Consider the following 20,243-nt stretch of genomic DNA (forward strand, 5'->3'; position numbering starts at 1 on the left):
TTGGCAAATCCGTGCAAGGCCCCTCACCACCATGCAGGTTGAAAACCTCGACGCGCGTTTCGCCCCAACACCGGAGTATCCTCAGGATGTGGACTCTACGAACAACGTCCGTTAAGTTAACTTAACGGACGTTGTTCGTAGAGGTGTTGGGGCGAAACGCGCGTCGAGGTTTTCAACCTGCATGGTGGTGAGGGGCCTTGCACGGATTTGCCAACATTATTGCTTGTGTGGTGGTGGTGTTTGCAAGTTCTTGCATGCGAGTGTACGCATAGGCAGTGTGGGAGGAGGGAGGTGCTGTACGCATGTCTATGCGTACACTCACTCATTTACTTAAAGGTGGAAGTTGTTTTCGCGGAATATTGCTAAAAATAATAACAAACTAAATTTAAACTATGGATTTCCGCAAAGTAACGCCTGATTCCATTAACTATTTTATGTAACAAATGAAATAAAGCTGTGTATTTATTAAAAAGTCAATTTTAGGTTCCTTTGTTTTTGTTTAAATTAAAAGGAAGGGTGTTGCTATGATATCTATTTATAAATGGCCCTCGTTACGAAAGTCAATCTGTATTATATTGAAAGTTTTCCTCAATTAAGTGACTCTTAAATTAAATTCCATGATTTCAATTCCGTATTCTGTCATCAAGTTGTTAACTTAATTTCGTGTAATAGACTTTACCCCTATACGTTGTTTTAAAGTTATGGCTACGGCGTTCAAACTTCCAACAATTTGATCTAATTATCTAAACCCATTTTCGTTATCTTAAATATATATTTTTTAATTAGTTATCAATTTTTTGAGACGAAAAAATAAGTGTACTTAATATTTTTTTTTATAAAATTTAAAATTATCTCTAGATTATTAGAGTTTTAAGACGTATTGTGATTTTTTATAATAATTTGTTATAAGTTTGGATCAGAATCATACAGATAAGAAAATAAATTAATAGTAGTGTAATGTGGTGATTATATGAATAGCTATTCAAAAACAAATCTATACAAATAGTTTCTTTTTCCTTCTGAGTACTGAATACTCTCCACTCAATAAGGCGACTCATAAAAAGCCGAAACATTGAGTGCCTTTGACGTCAATACAAGGTTTAATCCGTACGTGTCAGCTTATTCTGTTGACAGCCGACCTCCCCAAATAGTGGCCACAGAAAATCCAATCTTCTCCCAATGGAAGACTAAGAGACTGCAGACTTTTAGTCGGTTGATTGTTTGATCGAAAGCGTAATCAGTACGAAGATGTATGAAAGTGCGCACGCTAAACGATTTGTATCGGCCGAAAATGTACTGTGAAACCCGAATTTGGTCAAACTATCGGCCGACTAAAAGTCTGTAGTCTGCGGCGGCTCTAAGGGTATTCATATTATACGATTTCCCGTCGTTTTAAAAATTCCAAAATCGATTTCATTATATTCAAATTACCATAGCTATTGAATCTAAATCGATTCAAATGGCCCCTTGATATTACATTATAGCCATACTTATATAAAATGTGTACTTATATAAAGTGTGTCTGCTTGTCTGTCACCTTTTCATGCATAAGCCACTGAACCGATTTGAATGGGTATGGATATAGTTTTTAGTCCGGGGAAGGGACATAAGTACTAGCATACTTTTGTACCGAAAAAATTTTCGGTTCCCGCGTTATAAACGAATTTGTACTCAACGGAGTTTCGGACATGTTAAATTTTCCTTATTCAAAATAAGGGCATTTTTTGGAGAGCTTGAAATAGTTGTAATTTTATAAAAAGTTCTCAATCTGTATTCGTAATGAAGTGAAATTCGACCTCTTGTTTTTTTAATGAAATCATTTTTTCATAGGTGGCCATAATTATAATATGCTGGGGAATTAGTATTCATTAATATAGTCTAACTAATGAATATTGCCCCGCCATTGATAGGTGCTATAAATTTTTATTACAGCTCGTTTCATTTCATGAAACACTAAACAAAAATAAAAGTCGACCAATTTGATGACCTGAAAAGTGACCAAAATAAATTATTTCCTTAATGCACGTTACATTTAAATTGGTTGTATTATAGTGGCCCATACAAAACTTTGTGTACTTTTAAGTGAATTGAAACCGAGTAAAAAATGTGAAATAGCTAGTATTCTGTGTTTATACAACACAGTTCACTACAGATTTACATACGAACGCGTGCAAAATAAAAACAAAGACACCAATAGCAAAAAGAGACAAAAAATTACCCCATAAACCGTCCCCGGGAAAAAGGCATTGGCGTTTAATGTGCTGACTCTACGTCATGTGGCGGTTTCAGCCAAACTTTTGTATGATAAATACACCGGGCCATGGGTGTACAAATATTTATAACCTACATTTCACTAAAATGATGGCTCTTATGTCAATACTTTTAATGAAACTCCAACAACTGAAATCGATACTGTATAGTCAGCGAAGTGCGTCAACAACGAACTAATAGAAAATACGCTGAATTTTCTTTCGCTGAAGCTGAATTATTGTATAATTTTTAGCTTTTACGTACATTGTTTAACCTTTTAAGAAATAAGACTCTGCTGCTGCTTTGCTTTATAGAATTAATTGACGAATCTTTGAATAAATTGGTAAGCCAATTATTATCGCATTATTTAGTAAGGATGAAGCGTATATTGTATTGCTTCTTACTTACTAATTTGAATATTGACAAAACAAATAAAGCTAATTTATAGTTGCTATTCTTTTCTGTCAGATGATATTTCCAATTCATTAGAGAAAGACACCATCTATACACATTACACACACACACACACACGCACACACACACGCTCGCGCTCACTATAATAATATTATAATATTACACATCAAAAATGCATATTATTTTAGTTTTAAGAAAATAATTGTTTTTTGTTATTTCTGAGGTTATTTCATTTGTTTTCTTTATTTAAATTGTTTTTGCTTTTGTTGTTTTCTGTTGTTGTTAGCCGCAAAACACATACCTGTACTCTTTTAAACTCCCCCATTGGACAAGCCTTGCCTAGTTTGAGGGACTGTCAATTGTAAAACCCTTGTACATGAACATTATGGTCAATAAACTATTTTCTTTCTTTCTTTTCTTTTCTATAAATATTATATTCACTGTGTAAGTATATTTTTATTAGCAAAAAGGTTAATGTTCAAGAAACACTATGAAAACATGTCTGCAGACCATACTTACTCGCATCGAATTATTTGAAACTCGAATATTTACTTAAGTCAATCGATAACCACTTTGTACAAATTCAAATATCTAGGTTTTGGTGCGCTATTCCGCAGTGCTCACTGGCCCGAATACTTTAACTCCGTATAATTGGTTCATCTATTTCTGAAAAACTCTAAGGTACAGCTGCTGTACAGTGTACACGTATACAGTAGACTAGTTGACGACCGCAAATACGTTACGCCGAAATTAGTAAATCACGCTTAAACCGTACATTTTGTTTATAATAATTAATAACTATACTATGTCCTTTTACGGGCCTTAAAGTCCAAATATCATCAAAATCAGTTGCGGTCCACGGTAACATGTTTATTGAAATCAAGAAAACCAACGATAAAAATAAAAAGACGTGTACGAATTATGACTAAATAGATATTTGGTTTTTTTATATTCAACTAATATAATAAGTATATTTTGAGAGGGAAAATACACCATCATTATCTGGCTTGATCAAAGATTATTGAAATATTTTCCTTGAATCCGTAGGAAAGTACGAAATCATCGAGTAGGTAAGTACGAAAAGCAAATAAGGAAATTTTTTGCAACATTTTCGAATTGAATTCTTACAGTCACCATGATGATACCAATTGTGTGAGACAATAAAGAAGACGTATGTATTAGGCACTTTTGATACAAGGAGTTCTTAAAGATTTGCTGGCTTATAAGAGTGGCTAGCAACGATTTGTAGTGTCAATTCCATACTTTTCTTGCTTTATGTCTGTCTGTTATTTCGTAAGATATTCAATCTGTTTAAAAGACTACTTAGGACAGTGGCATAATTAGCCATAGCTTGACTTGACACATTTTCACGATTATATTTTTATTTTAAACTACTATAATTATTTTAAACTCTCTGAAGAGGGCTGTCTATCTATACATATTATAAAACAAAGTCGCTTTTTTCCCTCATGTCCCTTTGTTCCCTTTAATCTTTAAAAGTACGCAACGGATTTCTTCTTCTTTCAGTGTTTAGATAGCCCCTTTATCACGCTAAGACTAATAAGAGCGAAGAAATAGAGGAAAATGTGGAAAACCGGGGAAAATTATTTCAAAGGGCTAACTTGAACGCGCTCATCTCAGGGACTACTGGTCCGATTTTAAATATTTTTTTTCAGTGTTAGATAGTCCAATTGTTGAGGAAGGCTATAGGCTATATTTTATCACGCTAAGACTAATAGGAGAATGTGGAAAAAACGGAGGAAATTATTTGAAAGGGCTTATCTCGCGAACTACTGGAGCAATGTTTATGTTATTTGGCACAGATAAGAAATAGACCACGTGAAGGATCATAGGCATAGGCATATCGATTTTAATAATTTTTTCAGTGGCTATATATTTTATACCCGTGCGTTTATATGTTCTCCATACTTAAAGCTCGTTGTAAATTCTAACATCGGAACAGAGACATTTTATTTTTAGCAGCTTAGTAATATTATAGACTAAAACAAAATCATCCAGGTAAGTATTAGAAAATTTAAAATATAAATGCCATAACATCACAAGTTTTTGGAATTCAATTTCATATGAAAATACGAAATAAAAGGAATACAGTTACAAACATCTGTACAGAACGTATTCCTGGAAGCGACAGTTGATTTCGGCTTTACAGACAATTCTCACGCACTTTAGCATTTTAATTAAAATCTACGCAGAAATAACTGAAATTAAAATATTGAAATAACTAAAAATGGCATACAAAAATTATTATTTATTCAAAAGCGGCAATTTCTGTATTTGTAATTATTTTAAACTGTATCCAATTTTCGAAAACATCATTATGTTTATCCATAGCAATTTTCTGCCATTCTTTAATGATGTGGCAAATGTTTGCCGCCTTTATTCCATTTATAGTTACTTTTTATTTACATAATAATATTGATGAATCTTTTACATAATGATCGCCCTCTAGGTTACACGATACTGCTTACAGGGAAGCCCAATTTTCGTAACTACTTTAGATGTAACTGTTTGGATTCATCCGCCGTTTAAACTCACCGACAGACATGTGAATGCGACACCGTGTTGAAACACTCACGACACAACCGAGAATCGAATCAACTCGATCTTAGACTTTGGATTTAGTACTTCTCCCATCTACACTAACGCATGCAGGTTGTAACATCCTAATTTATCCGTCTCGATTCGATAACAAATCAGGCCCCTTAGACAAAGTCCCTTTCGTTAAAAACGATGACGAAATTCGTTATCAAAATGAATGGGATTTGACATTAGTATTCGTAAGCGAAATGTCATTTAGCGATGACTTATGTCAAACCGCGTACATTTTGATAACGAATTTCGTCATCGTTTTTAACGAAAGATACTTTGTCTAAGGGGCCAGGATTGAGATGTTTGATGTCTGATTAACATATTAATTCGAGTTTATTCCGGGATTCGGATCGCGATTGAAACTGAATCAAAATCGACTTCGAATCAGACACGTAATTAAAATCCTATCAGTTTTTGCCTATTGGTGTAAGACCATCGAAATCGAATCAGTTTCGCGAAGGTCTCACGACCATATCACATAAGTAGGCTTTTTTTTCAAACTCAAACTCAAAATACTTTTATTCAGAATATTTTTTTTTTTCAAATATTCTCTGAACGTCGGGGCTACACTGGTCCCTGCCACCGGTATATATTTACCCAAATACTGCCCTAAATAGGTAGTAATTTGTATCTATTGCGAGTTGTATTTGCTACAGCCAGCCATTTCTGCATCGCTGACAAACATGCTCCGATGACTTTTCATCTCCTAAGTGCAGCAATACGGGCACAAGTAGAGACTAAAAAATGCACGCGATACGTCAACGTTTATGTTTCATAAATAGTTGTCTCAAAAATAGAAACAAAAAATTAATAATTTTATCCCGCCAAAAACATAAATGTAAAAAAGGAGAACCAAGTTCAATACAAACATTATGCTTGTCTAAGGACTTCGCCGTAAAAAGAATGGAGATCTAAATGAGTGCCAAGTTTTATGGAAAATCGCAGTATGTATATTTTATAGGAACCAAATAACATTATGAACAAAATATAATAAAGTATATTTCTTTGCTTTATTGATAACAATTGCTGTTATTTAAATTAGATGAGATCTCAAAAGTAGATTAGATTTAACTTGGCCAGTTTTCATACATCAGTCATTTCATAAACTAATTGAACATTTTAATTCTGATAAAAACTAAATTTTGCGCGTATTACGCGTTAAAAATAAGAATACACAGGTACATTTTATTTTTATTTTTAGAAGAGTTTGTAAAAATGAGTACTTTTTTCTTCGGTATCACACTGGTTGAAGACCACAGAAGTGGTCATGCCATACCTTAAATCTATAGACTTCATTCTTGATCATAAATTCTAAAATCTAGACGCCGTTAACAATAGCTAATGTTGTCATTTATAATATAAGCAATTTTGTAATCGGAACAATAGCTGAAATCCAATAAAAACCAAATAAACAATATAAAGGCTAAATTTAACCGCACAAATTAGCGGTTTGGCCGCTACACCGCGAGATCACAAGCAATAGTATGTCACGATTTATTGAAACAACGGCGCGGTCACCCTGTCATTTACATACAATTGCTTGTAATCTCGGCGTATAACCGCCAATGTACAGCCAGAGATGAATAACATTAAAAACCTGTAATAATTAAGCCATTGTTAGTCAGTTAAACAACTGTATTACAACCGCTTTAGAGCTATAAATAACACAAATTGTCATATCGCGGTAGAACACAGCACTAAATAATTGTTCGTTGTAGATTACATCAGGACCTCCTCACCCCGATATCACGAGATTTATAACGGTTTGTTCCTATATTCTAGTTTTGAATAGAAACAAAACGTCCAGAAAATGTATAAGGACATTGTTTCAATACAAATAGGAAATAGAATGAAAATAAATTACCCGCTGTTAGTGTAGCTTTTAATTTATGCCTTTTTCTCGCGTATTTTGCCTAACATTCAAACTTTGAGGTAGAATTTTGAATCCTTGTCGAGTAGATGTCATTAACACCTCCATCGTGGATATCGCAGACACAATAGATTTTCAATTGATGCGGCACCCTGCTGCCGCTTGGGAATTGATGGGTAGAGCTGGCGCGCACTACGACTTTTTGCCGCGCGATTATTTTACCGACCCACAAAAATTCAAATAAAATGACATAGGTCATATGCTATAGCTGTGCTATAGCTTTCATTATCTACCAACATTGGTCTAGCAACCCATGCCGCCGCTGCTTTTTAGTGGCGTAGAGCAAAATGAAACCTATAGCGTATGTCGTAAAGTGACATTTTATTTAAATTTTTGTAGGTCGGTAAAATTATCGCGTGGCAAACGTCGTAGTACGTGCCAGCTTTAAAGGTACAAGTTGGAACCGAGCGACACGCGACAACTGCAGACGACCTCTGGTTTCTATGTATTTCTATGAAACACCCTCCGCAGCTAGCGACACGAAGCTAGCGACTCTTATTCATAGAAATACATAGAAATCAGTAGTGTCGCGACGACACGTCGTCTGCTGCCGCTTCATGTAGCCGGCTTTCGATGTACGATTCTTTGTACCTTTAAGATAATAATATTATCTTCTCGTAAGACCAATATTCAAAATATCATTTCAATTCATTCCAAATTTAACCGTCTATGCGTTAATCTGTAAGTTCATCATGCTCACATTTTATAATAATATTGTACATGGTGGAGAGGTATGTAAAATTCAAAATATTATTAATATCATAAGCAACAAATGATAATAATATATCTAAATATATTATATTTAAACTCAAACTGACTGACTGATATAATGATCTATCAACGCACAACCCAAACTACTGGACGGATCGGGCTGAAATTTGGCACGCAGGTAGATGTTGTGACGTAGGCATCCGCTAAGATAGGATTTTGATCAATTTTACCACCAAGGGGTAAAATAGGGGATGAAAATTTGTGTGAAACTTCGTCAATATTAAACCGATCGGGCTGAGACTTTGATACATAATCAATAATAATAATACTTCCTGACGCGAGCGAAGCCGCGGGCAAAAGTTAGTTTTAAATAAAGTCTAAATAGGGAATCGACTGTGATTGATTCTAATTATCTATTTGCAAAACCAAATGGATAGCTATTCCGGTTATTTCAATATCAAAGAGTATTATCGCGCATTACGGTCTGAATTCGATTTCAAAACTATTCAAATAGAATTGATGCATATGAAAATATAATGATAATCCTATGTTTTACTAGCAGCTGTGTCTGAGTATTAAATATCCCAAAACTACTAGGCCGATACTGATGAAAGCACAGATATAGCATATATTCGATGAAAGAAAGTTACTTATAATGAAACGGTCCTGTGAGATTAACGTACGAAGTCATGTGCATTATTATATTTTAAAGAAAACTCCTCAATTATTATACTTAATGGCGCTTCAAAAGGAAAAGCTTGCCGGCCACTTGATGGTAAGTGCTGCGGCGTATAGACACAAGCTGTGGAGTGGTCATAAAAGACCGCTTATGCTACAACGTGCTGCGCTAGCTGTGAGCTAGATGTGCCTCAATGGCATCTTAAAGCCAGAGGGTAAACTCGGTTTAAGATAAAAGGAAATTGAATATTTGAACTCATAATATTAATAGTATTTAAACCGTGTTTCTGTTTGTTACCCCTTAACTTTAAAACTACCTAACAAATTTTTAAATATAGTATTCAGAATATTATACTTTAAATCCCGGAGAAAGAAAACAGTTTTATTATTACGAAAACATTTTGTACGGTTAAGGCCGACCACATTTTCCGTATGCGATTTCCGAATTCGTTCTCCGTATTCCGAAATCCGAATGCATGGAAGCAGTAGAAAATACATGAACTGCCGCACGTACGTTCGTTTTTCTCGGTACGGAAGGAATTCGAATACGTAAAACGTGAGTGTGCGGCCACACTTACGTGCGCGATGAATAAATTAAGACTTCAGGAAACTTAGTTCTATTTAAATATGTATATTACGTATTACAATAACAAGTATTTAAAATATTGCAAAGTAGTGTAATTTTTAAATCACAAAAAAATATTGTGATATTATTCACTGACTCTTTTTCCTTCGATCACAAGAGTATCTATATTATTATTTCAGATAAAATTGAACATTGCATTTTACTTTTAAAACATAAGAGCAATATTAAGTACTATTACTATAATTTATAGAAAATATATCCTCGGAGGCGGACGCTAGTTACCCACTACAAAAACACTTGCAATCGCAATTCAGCGCATTGTTCGAAACTTTCAGTTGTTCGATCAGTTTTATCTACTCCGAAGTGTGAATTTACTACGAGTATTCTACAGTCTATTTATTTTAGCGAGCTTGTTCTGAGATAAGCTCTTTTTGTTTAGAAATGTTTATCAGCTAGTAGCTAGTGGACTTATGACTATTGTCGTGGTATTGTAGAGCACGAGAGATTTAGAGACATTAAAATATTTGGATGATATAATTATTGACCGGTTTTTGAGGATTTTTGCTGGAGTTTATCTATTTAACAGCGTTGCTGATTGGTTGGTGAAAGATATATATAAAAAAACATGCAAAAAAACCTATTTTAATTTAGATTATTGCTCTATATTTACTATTTAATATAGTTTTGATATTAATTTCTCTTTGTTTCAATTCCAGGTAAATGTTTTGTTTATTGTCTCAGGCAGCACAAAGCTAAGTGAAAAACTCTATTATTGTATAACCTAGGTGTTCCTGGTGATCTTATGCTATTTAAAGCTAAATAAACTTTGCGCAATCAGATGTATTTTTTAAATTTAAATTCTCATTTTCTTTACTTTTTTTAATATTTCAAGTTAGAACAATAGTTGAATTTCGAATTCCGTTAGGTGTCTTGTTAGGTTTGTATTAGTATTTTAACGCCTCCGTGGTCTAGTGGTATCGATTATCGCGTTGGAAACATGTTATTTCCAAGTTTGGTTAGGACAATGCAGGCTGATCACCTGATTGTCTGACAAGTAAGATGATCCATGCGTCGGATGGGCACGTAAAAAGTCGGTCCTGCGCCTGATCTCTCGCCAGTCGTATCGGTCGTCCGTCCCACTGGGTTATGAGAGTAAAGGAATAGAGAGTGCTCTTGTGTACAGCGCACACACTTGGGCACTATAAAAATTACTCCTGCGTAGCTGGCCTGGTTTCAATGAAACCGGCCACCGTCACCGAAACCGGTGTGGGAGCTATTATTAGTATTTTAGGGCTTACGTTCAGATTTCATGACCTAGTTAGCCACACCTAACCTTTCTAGTCATAGTTATTTGTAGTTTACTTACTCGTAATGTCACAGTAGGTAAATAGACACTAATTATTGTATAGTTTTTTTTTTCAACAGTTAACTTTTTAGAGACACGGGTTAAAAACGTCTTTTCATTCAATTTTCAGCATAAGTGAAACCTACGAAGAAACCGGGCTTAAAACAAGGTAGACCACCTTGTTTTAAGCCCGGTTTCTAAATGTGTTAGTCGCGCTAAAACTCGAAAACGGCTGAACGGATTGGGCTGATTTTAGTCTTAAAATATTTGTAGAAGTCCAGGGAAGGTTTTAAAGTGACACGAAGTTCACCAGAACAGCTAGTCTATATATATAAAAATAGATTTTCAATTGTGTTAGTAACGCTTTAGCGTTACTAACCCGAGTTTTAACTCAAAAACAGCTGATCGGATTGGACTCATTTTAGTCTTAAAATATTCGTAGAATTTTTTTAGGAATGTTTTAAAGTGACACGAAGTTCACCGGGACAGCTAGTTTTTTTTTTTAATGAAATAATGGGGCAAACGAGCAAACGGGTCACCTGATGGAAAGCAACTTCCGTCGCCCATGGACACTCGCAGGATCAGAAGAGCTGCAGGTGCGTTGCCGGCCTTTTAAGAGGGAATAGGGTAATAGGGGAGGATAGGCATGGGAGGGAAAGGGAATAAGGGAGGGTAGGGAAGGGAATAGGGTAGGGGATTGGGCCTCCGGTAAACTTACTCACTCGGCGAAACACAGCGCAAGCGCTGTTTCACGCCGGTTTTCTGTGAGAACGTGGTATTTCTCCGGTCGAGCCGGCCCATTCGTGCCGAAGCATGGCTCTCCCACGTATATATAAAAATAGATTTTCAATTGTGTTAGTAACGCTAAAACTCGAAAACGACTGAACGGATTGGGCTAATTTTAGTCTTAAAATATTTGTAGAAGTCCAGGGAAGGTTTTAAAGTGACACAAAGTTCACCGGGACAGCTAGTTTTACAAATATAAATTATAAGCCGGAAGTCACCAAGCATTGTCATAGTCATAGATGGCATAGAGATTTAATAGGCTCGGCTACTACCACTTACTCACACCCAAAAATAGCCGATTCATTAATGCGCCAACTATTTTTTGTTAATTTAATCTAAATTTGATTTGCTTATTTTAATGACATCATGATAAAATCGTGAATTGACGTTAATAGTTTATAAAGCTATTTAATATTATATTCTTGGCACCTAAGCAAGAATTTTTAGTACAGTTTACTAAAGTGATACAATATGAAAATTGTCTTTCTCATTTGCGCATTATAATCCAAAAATAAAGCTAAGAGAGAGATGTTTGTTAGATGTATTTTTATCTTCTCTGAAAATATAATTTTGTCGTGCAAAAATAGCTAGTGTACCTAAAATGTCTATCACGGTATAAATTAAATTCATGTCAACCTGAATATTTTGAGAAAATGCCTCAATATTTTGCAGCTTGGTCTCGCTTTCATTAAATATATTATGGCAACGAAATTATAAAACAAGCTTTTAGGGTAACTTTCAGTGCTCTTCCTAAATTTGTTTATTTTCTAGACCGCCATCATGAAATCGTGGAATATTATAACTTAAAATAGAACGTGGTAGTTTTTGCAAATATTTTTATAATATTTCAGACTATTGTTTTTCACTAGATCATATTATTTCGACGGCTTTAATACTTTTATATTATTAAAAACGTTCAGTATGCTCTTATACTTCTTAAATACTTCAGTATATTAAGTATTTTTTTCATGAAAATAATCTAAAATTCGGTGGTGCAAATACCCGTCTTATTTTAAGTAAGTAACCTGCAATTACTACACTTTAATTATACTGCATGACTATAAGAGGATAGCTATTAATGATTGTTACTCACGTCTTAATTATTAATTAAATGAAAAAATTATCGTAGTGACTACTTGTCGATTTGACGCTTCTTCTCTTTGTTTCTGACAAGTCCAATATTCCACTATAAAAAGTGACGACTTTAATTGCAACTTACAATGTACAATTTACTTACTTCCATCATACGCTTAAAAGTTTACCATCAAAATTTCAAACCTTTCCAACTTTGTAATTAAACTATTTTTCACGCTGAAATCGGACCTGCAAGTGCCAAAAAATACAAAATTTTCTGTTGAACAAATATTAACATGGTAACTTACTTAGGCAAGTAACAATTCCAGTTTACGCAAACACTTCACAGAACTTCACAGTTTAACACTAGGGGACACGTCGCGCGTTCTCCGCGCTAGGACACAGTGGCGGGTACTGTCGAGCCGCCCCCCGCGCATGCGCCCTTCGCCCTGTCAAATTTGCCGCTATAAGCGTTGTAGCCGAGATAAATTTAACGATATGGCTGGATCATCTCGCCGGCTAACTATAACGTTTAATAATATCAAACGATAACGCTTTCATGGCCGCCAGCGTGAAGGTGGAATCAAATATTTATATTTTATAAGCTTTTGCCAAGTTGGGAAAGATTTTTAGATTGTGTCTTACGTAAGCGGAATTTGGACGATAACATTATTTTGTACGCTACCCTTTACGATTATCTTTTTTAGCTCAAATAATAATCTAGGTACTATGTATGAACATCGTTTCATTGTTAATGAATAATGAGGAGTTTGAACATAAAAAATAATAAGGAAATTAGTCAATGAAAGTAAAATCAAAGTAACAATTGGAGGTTAAAAATTATAACTACGGAAAAGACAAACAGAAAATCGTAATAATATAATATTAGTGTAAAAACATGAGCGGTTCGTGTCATAATGCAGTGGTCACACCTGTGGGCTTGTAACGATGCATGTCAGACGTAATGAGGGAGTCTATTATAAATGGGATTAATTCTCGCGCGCTCCAGATGCCTAAAACCCGCTATGTTTTAATTAACATACTATGTACTAACAACCTGTTTATAAAAGTTTAGTTTTATACCTAGGTAAGCTTTTAGTGGCTTTTCAACGTAGAAATAAAATTAATTCATATGAATATTATTTATGCGAAAAAGTGTATGTCTGTTACCTCTTCACGCTTAAACCGCTGAACCGATTTTGATAAAAGTGGGTTTGCAGATACTTTGAGTCCCCGGAAGGGACATAGGATAGTTTTTATCCTGGAATATCTCGCGCGATAGACGACTCTCGGCGCAACGCTTGTGGACGTCATGTAGTTAGTGTCTAAACACACTATGCCGAAGTTCCGTGACGCAAATCCCGCATGATTACGTCAGTAATGTCAAACGCATGTCATCGGTAATTTATAATACATTGCAGGCGGAATCAAGCCGAACTTCCGCCGCGGAAATTCGGCACAGTGTGTTTAGACGTTATAGGTCTAAACACACTTAAATACAAAGTATAACAAAAGAAAGTGATAATACTAACATTTATTTTTTTTAAACGTTCAAAAGGCCCACCACACAAATGTGTGGTGGGCCACCACTGCAACGTAACTGATATACGTGGGAGAGCCATGCTTCGGCACGAATGGGCCGGCTCGACCGGATAAATACCACGTTCTCACAGAAAACCGGCGTGAAACAGCGCTTGCGCTGTGTTTCGCCGAGTGAGTGAGTTTACCGGAGGCCCAATCCCCTAACCCCTACCCTATTCCCTTCCCTGCCCTCAACTATTCCCTTCCCTTCCCTACCCTCCCCTATTACCCTATTCCCTCTTAAAAGGCCGGCAACGCACTTGCAGCTCTTCTGATGCTGCGAGTGTCCATGGGCGACGGAAGTTGCTTTCCATCAGGTGACCCGTTTGCTCGTTTGCCCCCTTATTTCATAAAAAAAAAAAAAACTCCTGTGTCGCCAGGATCAACAGTGGTAACCAACCACGAAAACCCTTTGATATGATCTCAGGGATGCCCAAGGGACAAGCTAAATCTGTCTCGGGACCCGCAACGAAAATAATCAGAAGAAATTTAGGAGAAGTGGAGGAGGAGAAGAGGACATGTAGGTAATATGTGTCCCTTTTATAGAGTTGTGTAAGTATCAGCGCTGGAAGATCAATTCTTTTTTTATGATTTGTATGAGCAAGCGCCCTAGCTCGTAGTGTCATGAATTATCCCATACAAAAGTAAAAAAAAACTTACACAGCGAAGGCTATGTAGTTCATACCATTTGTTACGGTATAATTTAGTTTATTATAAAATGTCTCTGAGCTTCATAATAGTTATTATCATTTCATAAAGGGGTTTGAACATTTTTGTATGGAGCCTGGCATATAAAGCCGCCGGCCATATTTTTTTTTTCAAAATTTCCGAGATATTTCCTACAAATATCTCGGAAACGTGATACTTTAGGATACCATATTATATAACATTTTTTGTTTGTATAAGTGTACTCTATCCAAATATACCACTTTTATCGTGCGCGGAAATTTTGAAAAAAAAATTAAGATGGCCTATGCCACAAAGGTTCGTTTTTTATGATTATTAACTTTAAAACTTACTACTTCTATGTTGTGTGTGACAAAATGTGGAATTACTGATCAGTAATTCCACATTTTGTCACACTGAGAGATCTCTCAGTTATACAGAAATCACAAACATCGCTATTTCACGACACAATCTCAGCAAACATTTCAATAGAATAAAATGAATTCACAATATTTCAATCGCTCGTATCGGAGGAAGCCCATATCTCTCGCGCGTATCTATTGTCGGCAAACTGAGTTAAAACTGCGCTCCAAGCGTGCCACGTGATTCCACACTTTTTGGTTTGGACGTAAGCGACAAAAAACTGTATGTGCGGTTTAGAACGATACACGGATTTTTCAAAGAGATGTTTTTTTCGTGAGTAAATCCATCCACATTCATAGTATTAGTATTATGCGAAAGTATATCTGTCTGTCTGTCACCTCTTCACGCCCTAATCGTTGAACCGATTTTGCTAAAATTTGGCATGGAGAATGGAGATACCTTAAGTCCCGGGAAAGGACATAAGGTACTATCTTTATCCCGCGAAAATGTATGGTTCCCCGCGCGATATACGAATTTTAGCGCAAATGAGTTGCAGGCTTCATCTATTCATATTATAAAACCATAATTTGGGATCAGTTTATACCCAACTAGCGACCCGCCCCGGCGTCGCATGGATATAAAATATATAGCCACTGAAAAAATGATTAAAATCGATAGCCTGTGATCCTTCACGTGGTCTACTTCTTATCTGTACCAAATAACATAAAAATTGCTATTAGTGTTAGCGTGATAAAATATAGCCTATAGTCTTCCTCAATAAATGGGCTATCTAACACTGAAATAATTTTTCAATTCGGACCAGTAGTTCCTGAGATTAGCGCGTTCAAGTTAGCCCTTTCAAATAAGTTTCCCCGGTTTTCCCACATTTTCCTCTATTTATTCGCTCCTATTAGTATTAGCGTGATAAAATATAGCCTATAGCCTTCCTCGATAAATGGACTATCACTGAAAGAATCATCAAAATCAATTGCGTAGTTTTAAAGATTAAAGGGAACATGAGGGAAAAAGCGACTTTGTTTTATAATAATATTATGTATATTTATAACGAGGTGTGTTGAACCATTTCGGCTCAATCGTCATGGCGAATCAGTTAACAGGCGCCAACGATGTCATCCTCATTGGAGATATTAACCAACTCCCGTTTATAGAGCGTGAAAACCTCTTTAAACTTAATTACACTCGTCCAAACCTGGTAACCAGCATCACCCAGGAGTTGTCTTGCACACACAGGAGCCCTATGGATATGGCATACGCCTTAAGCATGGTCTATAATAACATCTATTCATCGAAGGAAATTGTGCGGTCCCTAAAGCTAATGAAGTGTACAGGATATATCAATAACTAGATGACACCCGCTACTCTGTTGCGCCTAAATACATTTATGGCGCGGGATCAGTACATTTTTTCCAGACTGAAAAGTATACTGTGTTCTTTTCCGGGACTCAAAGTATTAAACTTAAAATTAATTTAAGGACGACGATGCAGGCCAAATTCTGTGAAATTTGTTGTTTAGTAGTAGTAGTTTCTAAGTATTAAAAAAGTGGATATTTCATTTTTAAGGACTAATTTAATCAAAATCATTATTCTCACTAAGCGATTCTCTTAAAAATCACAATTGAAAACTTGAAAACAATATAAAATTTTCTTTAAAACGTTCGTTTCTGTATCATACGGTAAAGCGGACACATTCAAAATATCCCTCAACCCTGAAGCACTCGAAAGGCGAACGTAAAGTTCCGGTCGACATTTTCAAAGTTATATTAAAAACATACCGTAAAGGTGCCGGTCCCTTCGCCCTGTACTTGTTATCTCGTAAAGTCCTCAAATCTTACCCTCACTCCCTGTAGCTGGGCGACATTTTATAATTTGAATCCTTGGGCTCAAAGCGGCTATTACTTTACGATCATAAATTTAAAAACATTCGGCTCGCTTATCTTAAATCCCTTCTATATAATTATATTGATATTACTCATAAAATAAAAGGAAACTGAGAAATTTATCTTTATGAATTTCTAAAGGGTTTTGGTCGTTTTGAATAAACTTCATCTGAGTAAATTATTTAAGAGAAAGTTGCTCGCAAACTCTTTTACTGTCGTACATTTTTTCAAGGGCAATAACTATCGTATTTCCTTTCCCGGGGCTCAAAGTGTGTCCATACCTAAGTCCAGTGGTTCAAGCAGCAGACAGACAGACTTACATTTATCGGATACTAGATGAAACCCGCAACTCCGTTGCGCCAAAATCCGTTTATCGCGCGGGAACCGTACATTTTTCCGGGATAAAAACTATCCTATGTCCTTTCTCGGGACTCAAAGTATTTCCATGCCAAATTTCAGCAAAATCGGTTCAGCGGTTCGAGCGTGAAGAGGTAACAGACAGACAGACAGACACACTTTCGCATTTATAATATTAGTATGGATATCGAGGAAAATTTCCGGGGCGACAAATTAATTTCAACGCAAAGGAGTTTCTGGCAACGCCTAGTCTTCTAATATATAAAATTTTCGTGTCACAATGTTAGGCCGCGTACTCCTCCGAAACGACTTTACTGATTTTAACCAAATTTTATATGCATATTCAGTGGGTCTGAGAATCGGCTACTGGGTACTTTTTATATTGATAAGTGCATTTGTTGAATAAATAATAGTAAATTATTGTAACTCGAGACTGACGGCGACCATTGTTTGTGCGACGGGATAGCGATGGACGTTGCCATGGTGACATACTTATTTAGTCACTTCAATAAAATAATACGGCTGAAATACTCTATATGGCAAAGAAACGTTTGCCGGGACAGTTAGTTACAATAAAAAAATCACAAAAGATGTTTTAAAGCTATAGAGCTGCAGGTTATTAAAATAATAATTAAACAGTGGGTTCTAATTTTTAAAACGTTCTAGCAAGAATGGAGGTTCTCTTTTGTAAGTAATAATTAGAATTGTTTAACTTTACGTCGGAGCGGTAATAACCTGTAAAGAGTTCTGTTTGACTTTACAGTTCCAAACGGTTCCGGTGCAGCGAGTTCCGTTATAATATTTTATTAAAAATTAATTATTAAGTTCCATATTTTGATACAGTTATGAATTTAAAAACCTTTTATTATTCATTGCGTGCTGTATAGAGGTTATGAATTAAAAATTCATAACCTCTATACAGCAGATAGTGGATCAAACATTTATAGCAATTTTTAGTATTAAATTAAAACTGCATACATAATTTTATATTTATGACTTACACAAAATTATGTGAAGGGCCGTAATTATTATAACCATGATTGTTAAGTTGTTAGTTGTTAGTTGTAAACTGACTGCAATCATGAGCAATCATACACGAATTATGGAAATCTACACGTTTGTAATCGCTGGTATAGGGCATTAAGTAATGGACATAGGCTGCAACAGTATAATTCTGAAATGTAACTCACTTCATAGTTAGGACCAAAGAGGACATCGAATATAACAAATATCATTTAAAATGCTAAAAAAGTCCTCTCCTACGCAATTTTGTAAGCCAATAAGCGTTGTAAGTTGCAGTCTTAGAAGATTATGTCGGACGGTCGCGTGAGGCCCGCCGCTTATCTTGTTACCCCGAGCGCCCCGTGCGCCCTGTCGCTGTCACGCCACGTCGCCTTAGGGCTAGCGACGGCCCTGACTCGTGCCAACTATTGTTTGTTGATATTACCTTTACATTTCAAGTGTACGGGCAAACATAGCAAGACGATTAAAATGTACACTCCGTTAAGTAATAAGGGAACCGTTTAGTAAAGAAATATAGGGTCGTTCTTTGATGTACTCTGAAATATTACAGCAAATTAAATATTACTTAGCAATATAAGTAAGTAATATTTAATATGCTGTAATATTTCGGCATGGTTTAAGGCACGGTAACGCCGATCGAATATAGTCAACCAGATCGCAGGCCGACCTGTTGTTTTATGCGTTACTATTTACCGTGTGTATGCGCTTGACACTTGACAGCCAAGTCAGACTAATTAAATAAAAAATATATCTGCTGACAGCTGCAGTATACCTGATGATGAGGCAGTACACCAGCTTTTTTCGAAACCGGTCGTCCATATAATAATTTCGTAACAAATTTATTAAAATAAAGTGGAATAAGTGAAACAGACCAGTTTCGTTCGACTTCCCCGTATGGGGATGACGAATTTAATGATGAGGATTTAGCAAAAATACGGCAAGCTGCACTAGACTCTAGAATGTTCTGAAGAAATATCAAATATATTATATAATACTAGATGACGCCCGCAACTCCGTTGCGCCAAAACTCGTTTATCGCGCGGGAACCGTACATTTTTCCGGGACAAAAAGTATCCAATGTCCTTTCCCGAGACTCAAAGTATCTCCATGCCAAATTTCAGCAAAATCGGTTCAGCGGCTTAGGCGCGAAGAGGTAACAGACAGACAGACACACTTTCGCATTTATAATATTAAGTATGTAAGTATGGATAGTATGGATAATATTATCTAACTTAACTATCGCTCCGGTTACCGTTAAGTAACATTTAAAAATGTATTATCCTGTGATCTATATGAAATAATTTCAGAATACTTAGCTTGTTACTCTTTTTATGCTCTACTATACTTTAAATATAATATCACTTCTCATATTACAGTGAATGCATAAAATCCACAAGAACTGTAGTGTCTCAAAAGACATATCTTTGAGCGTTATTTCTTGACATTCGTGAACGAAATGTTAAGCAGCCACTGAAGGCAAGTTTACTGCTTCTCGACAAACATTTGGCAAGTGCGCCACTATCCACCTGAAAAACAAAGTAAACTTAATATTACAGAATATTAACATTTTGAGTAAAAGTAGAAGGTACTAACTCTATTGCATATAAAACTATTTAGCACTTATGAAATATATAATTTTACGGCAAGATCTTAGAAAATTATAAAACCGTAATCTAAGCGATTCTGATGATGAATTTAAGATTAAATAATTAAACAATTTACTTAATGTTTTAAGCCCTAGAAAGTTTGTCCGATAAGTTTTTAAATAATCGCCCCTTAGTTATTACTTATTGTTTATATTATGTTTTTTTAATTTTAAGGTGGAGTAATTTTGTTGTAAAAATAGGCGATGTATTTCTCTCGTGGGTACAAGTAAAATAACTAATGTTAATTATAAAATATAAGTGATAAAGTGACCTATTTATATAACATGTTTATGTTAAGCACAATATAAATATTATACAGTAAAGT

General features: G+C 35.5%; 1 protein-coding gene across 1 annotated transcript in view; it reads right to left on the minus strand.

Annotated features, from left to right (window-relative positions):
• The window catches only part of LOC121734173 (hemicentin-2-like), a 65,092-nt gene extending 52,319 nt beyond the window's left edge, over positions 1-12,773 (minus strand). Inside the window, exon 1 of the mRNA XM_042124625.1 lies at positions 12,693-12,773. The gene's annotated coding sequence lies outside the window, so the exon portion shown is untranslated. The remainder of the gene's footprint in view (positions 1-12,692) is intronic.
• Positions 12,774-20,243: the final 7,470 nt, after the last annotated feature.

The sequence above is a fragment of the Aricia agestis genome, chromosome 15 (genome assembly GCF_905147365.1).
Source record: "Aricia agestis chromosome 15, ilAriAges1.1, whole genome shotgun sequence".
NCBI classification, from domain to species: domain Eukaryota; kingdom Metazoa; phylum Arthropoda; class Insecta; order Lepidoptera; family Lycaenidae; genus Aricia; species Aricia agestis.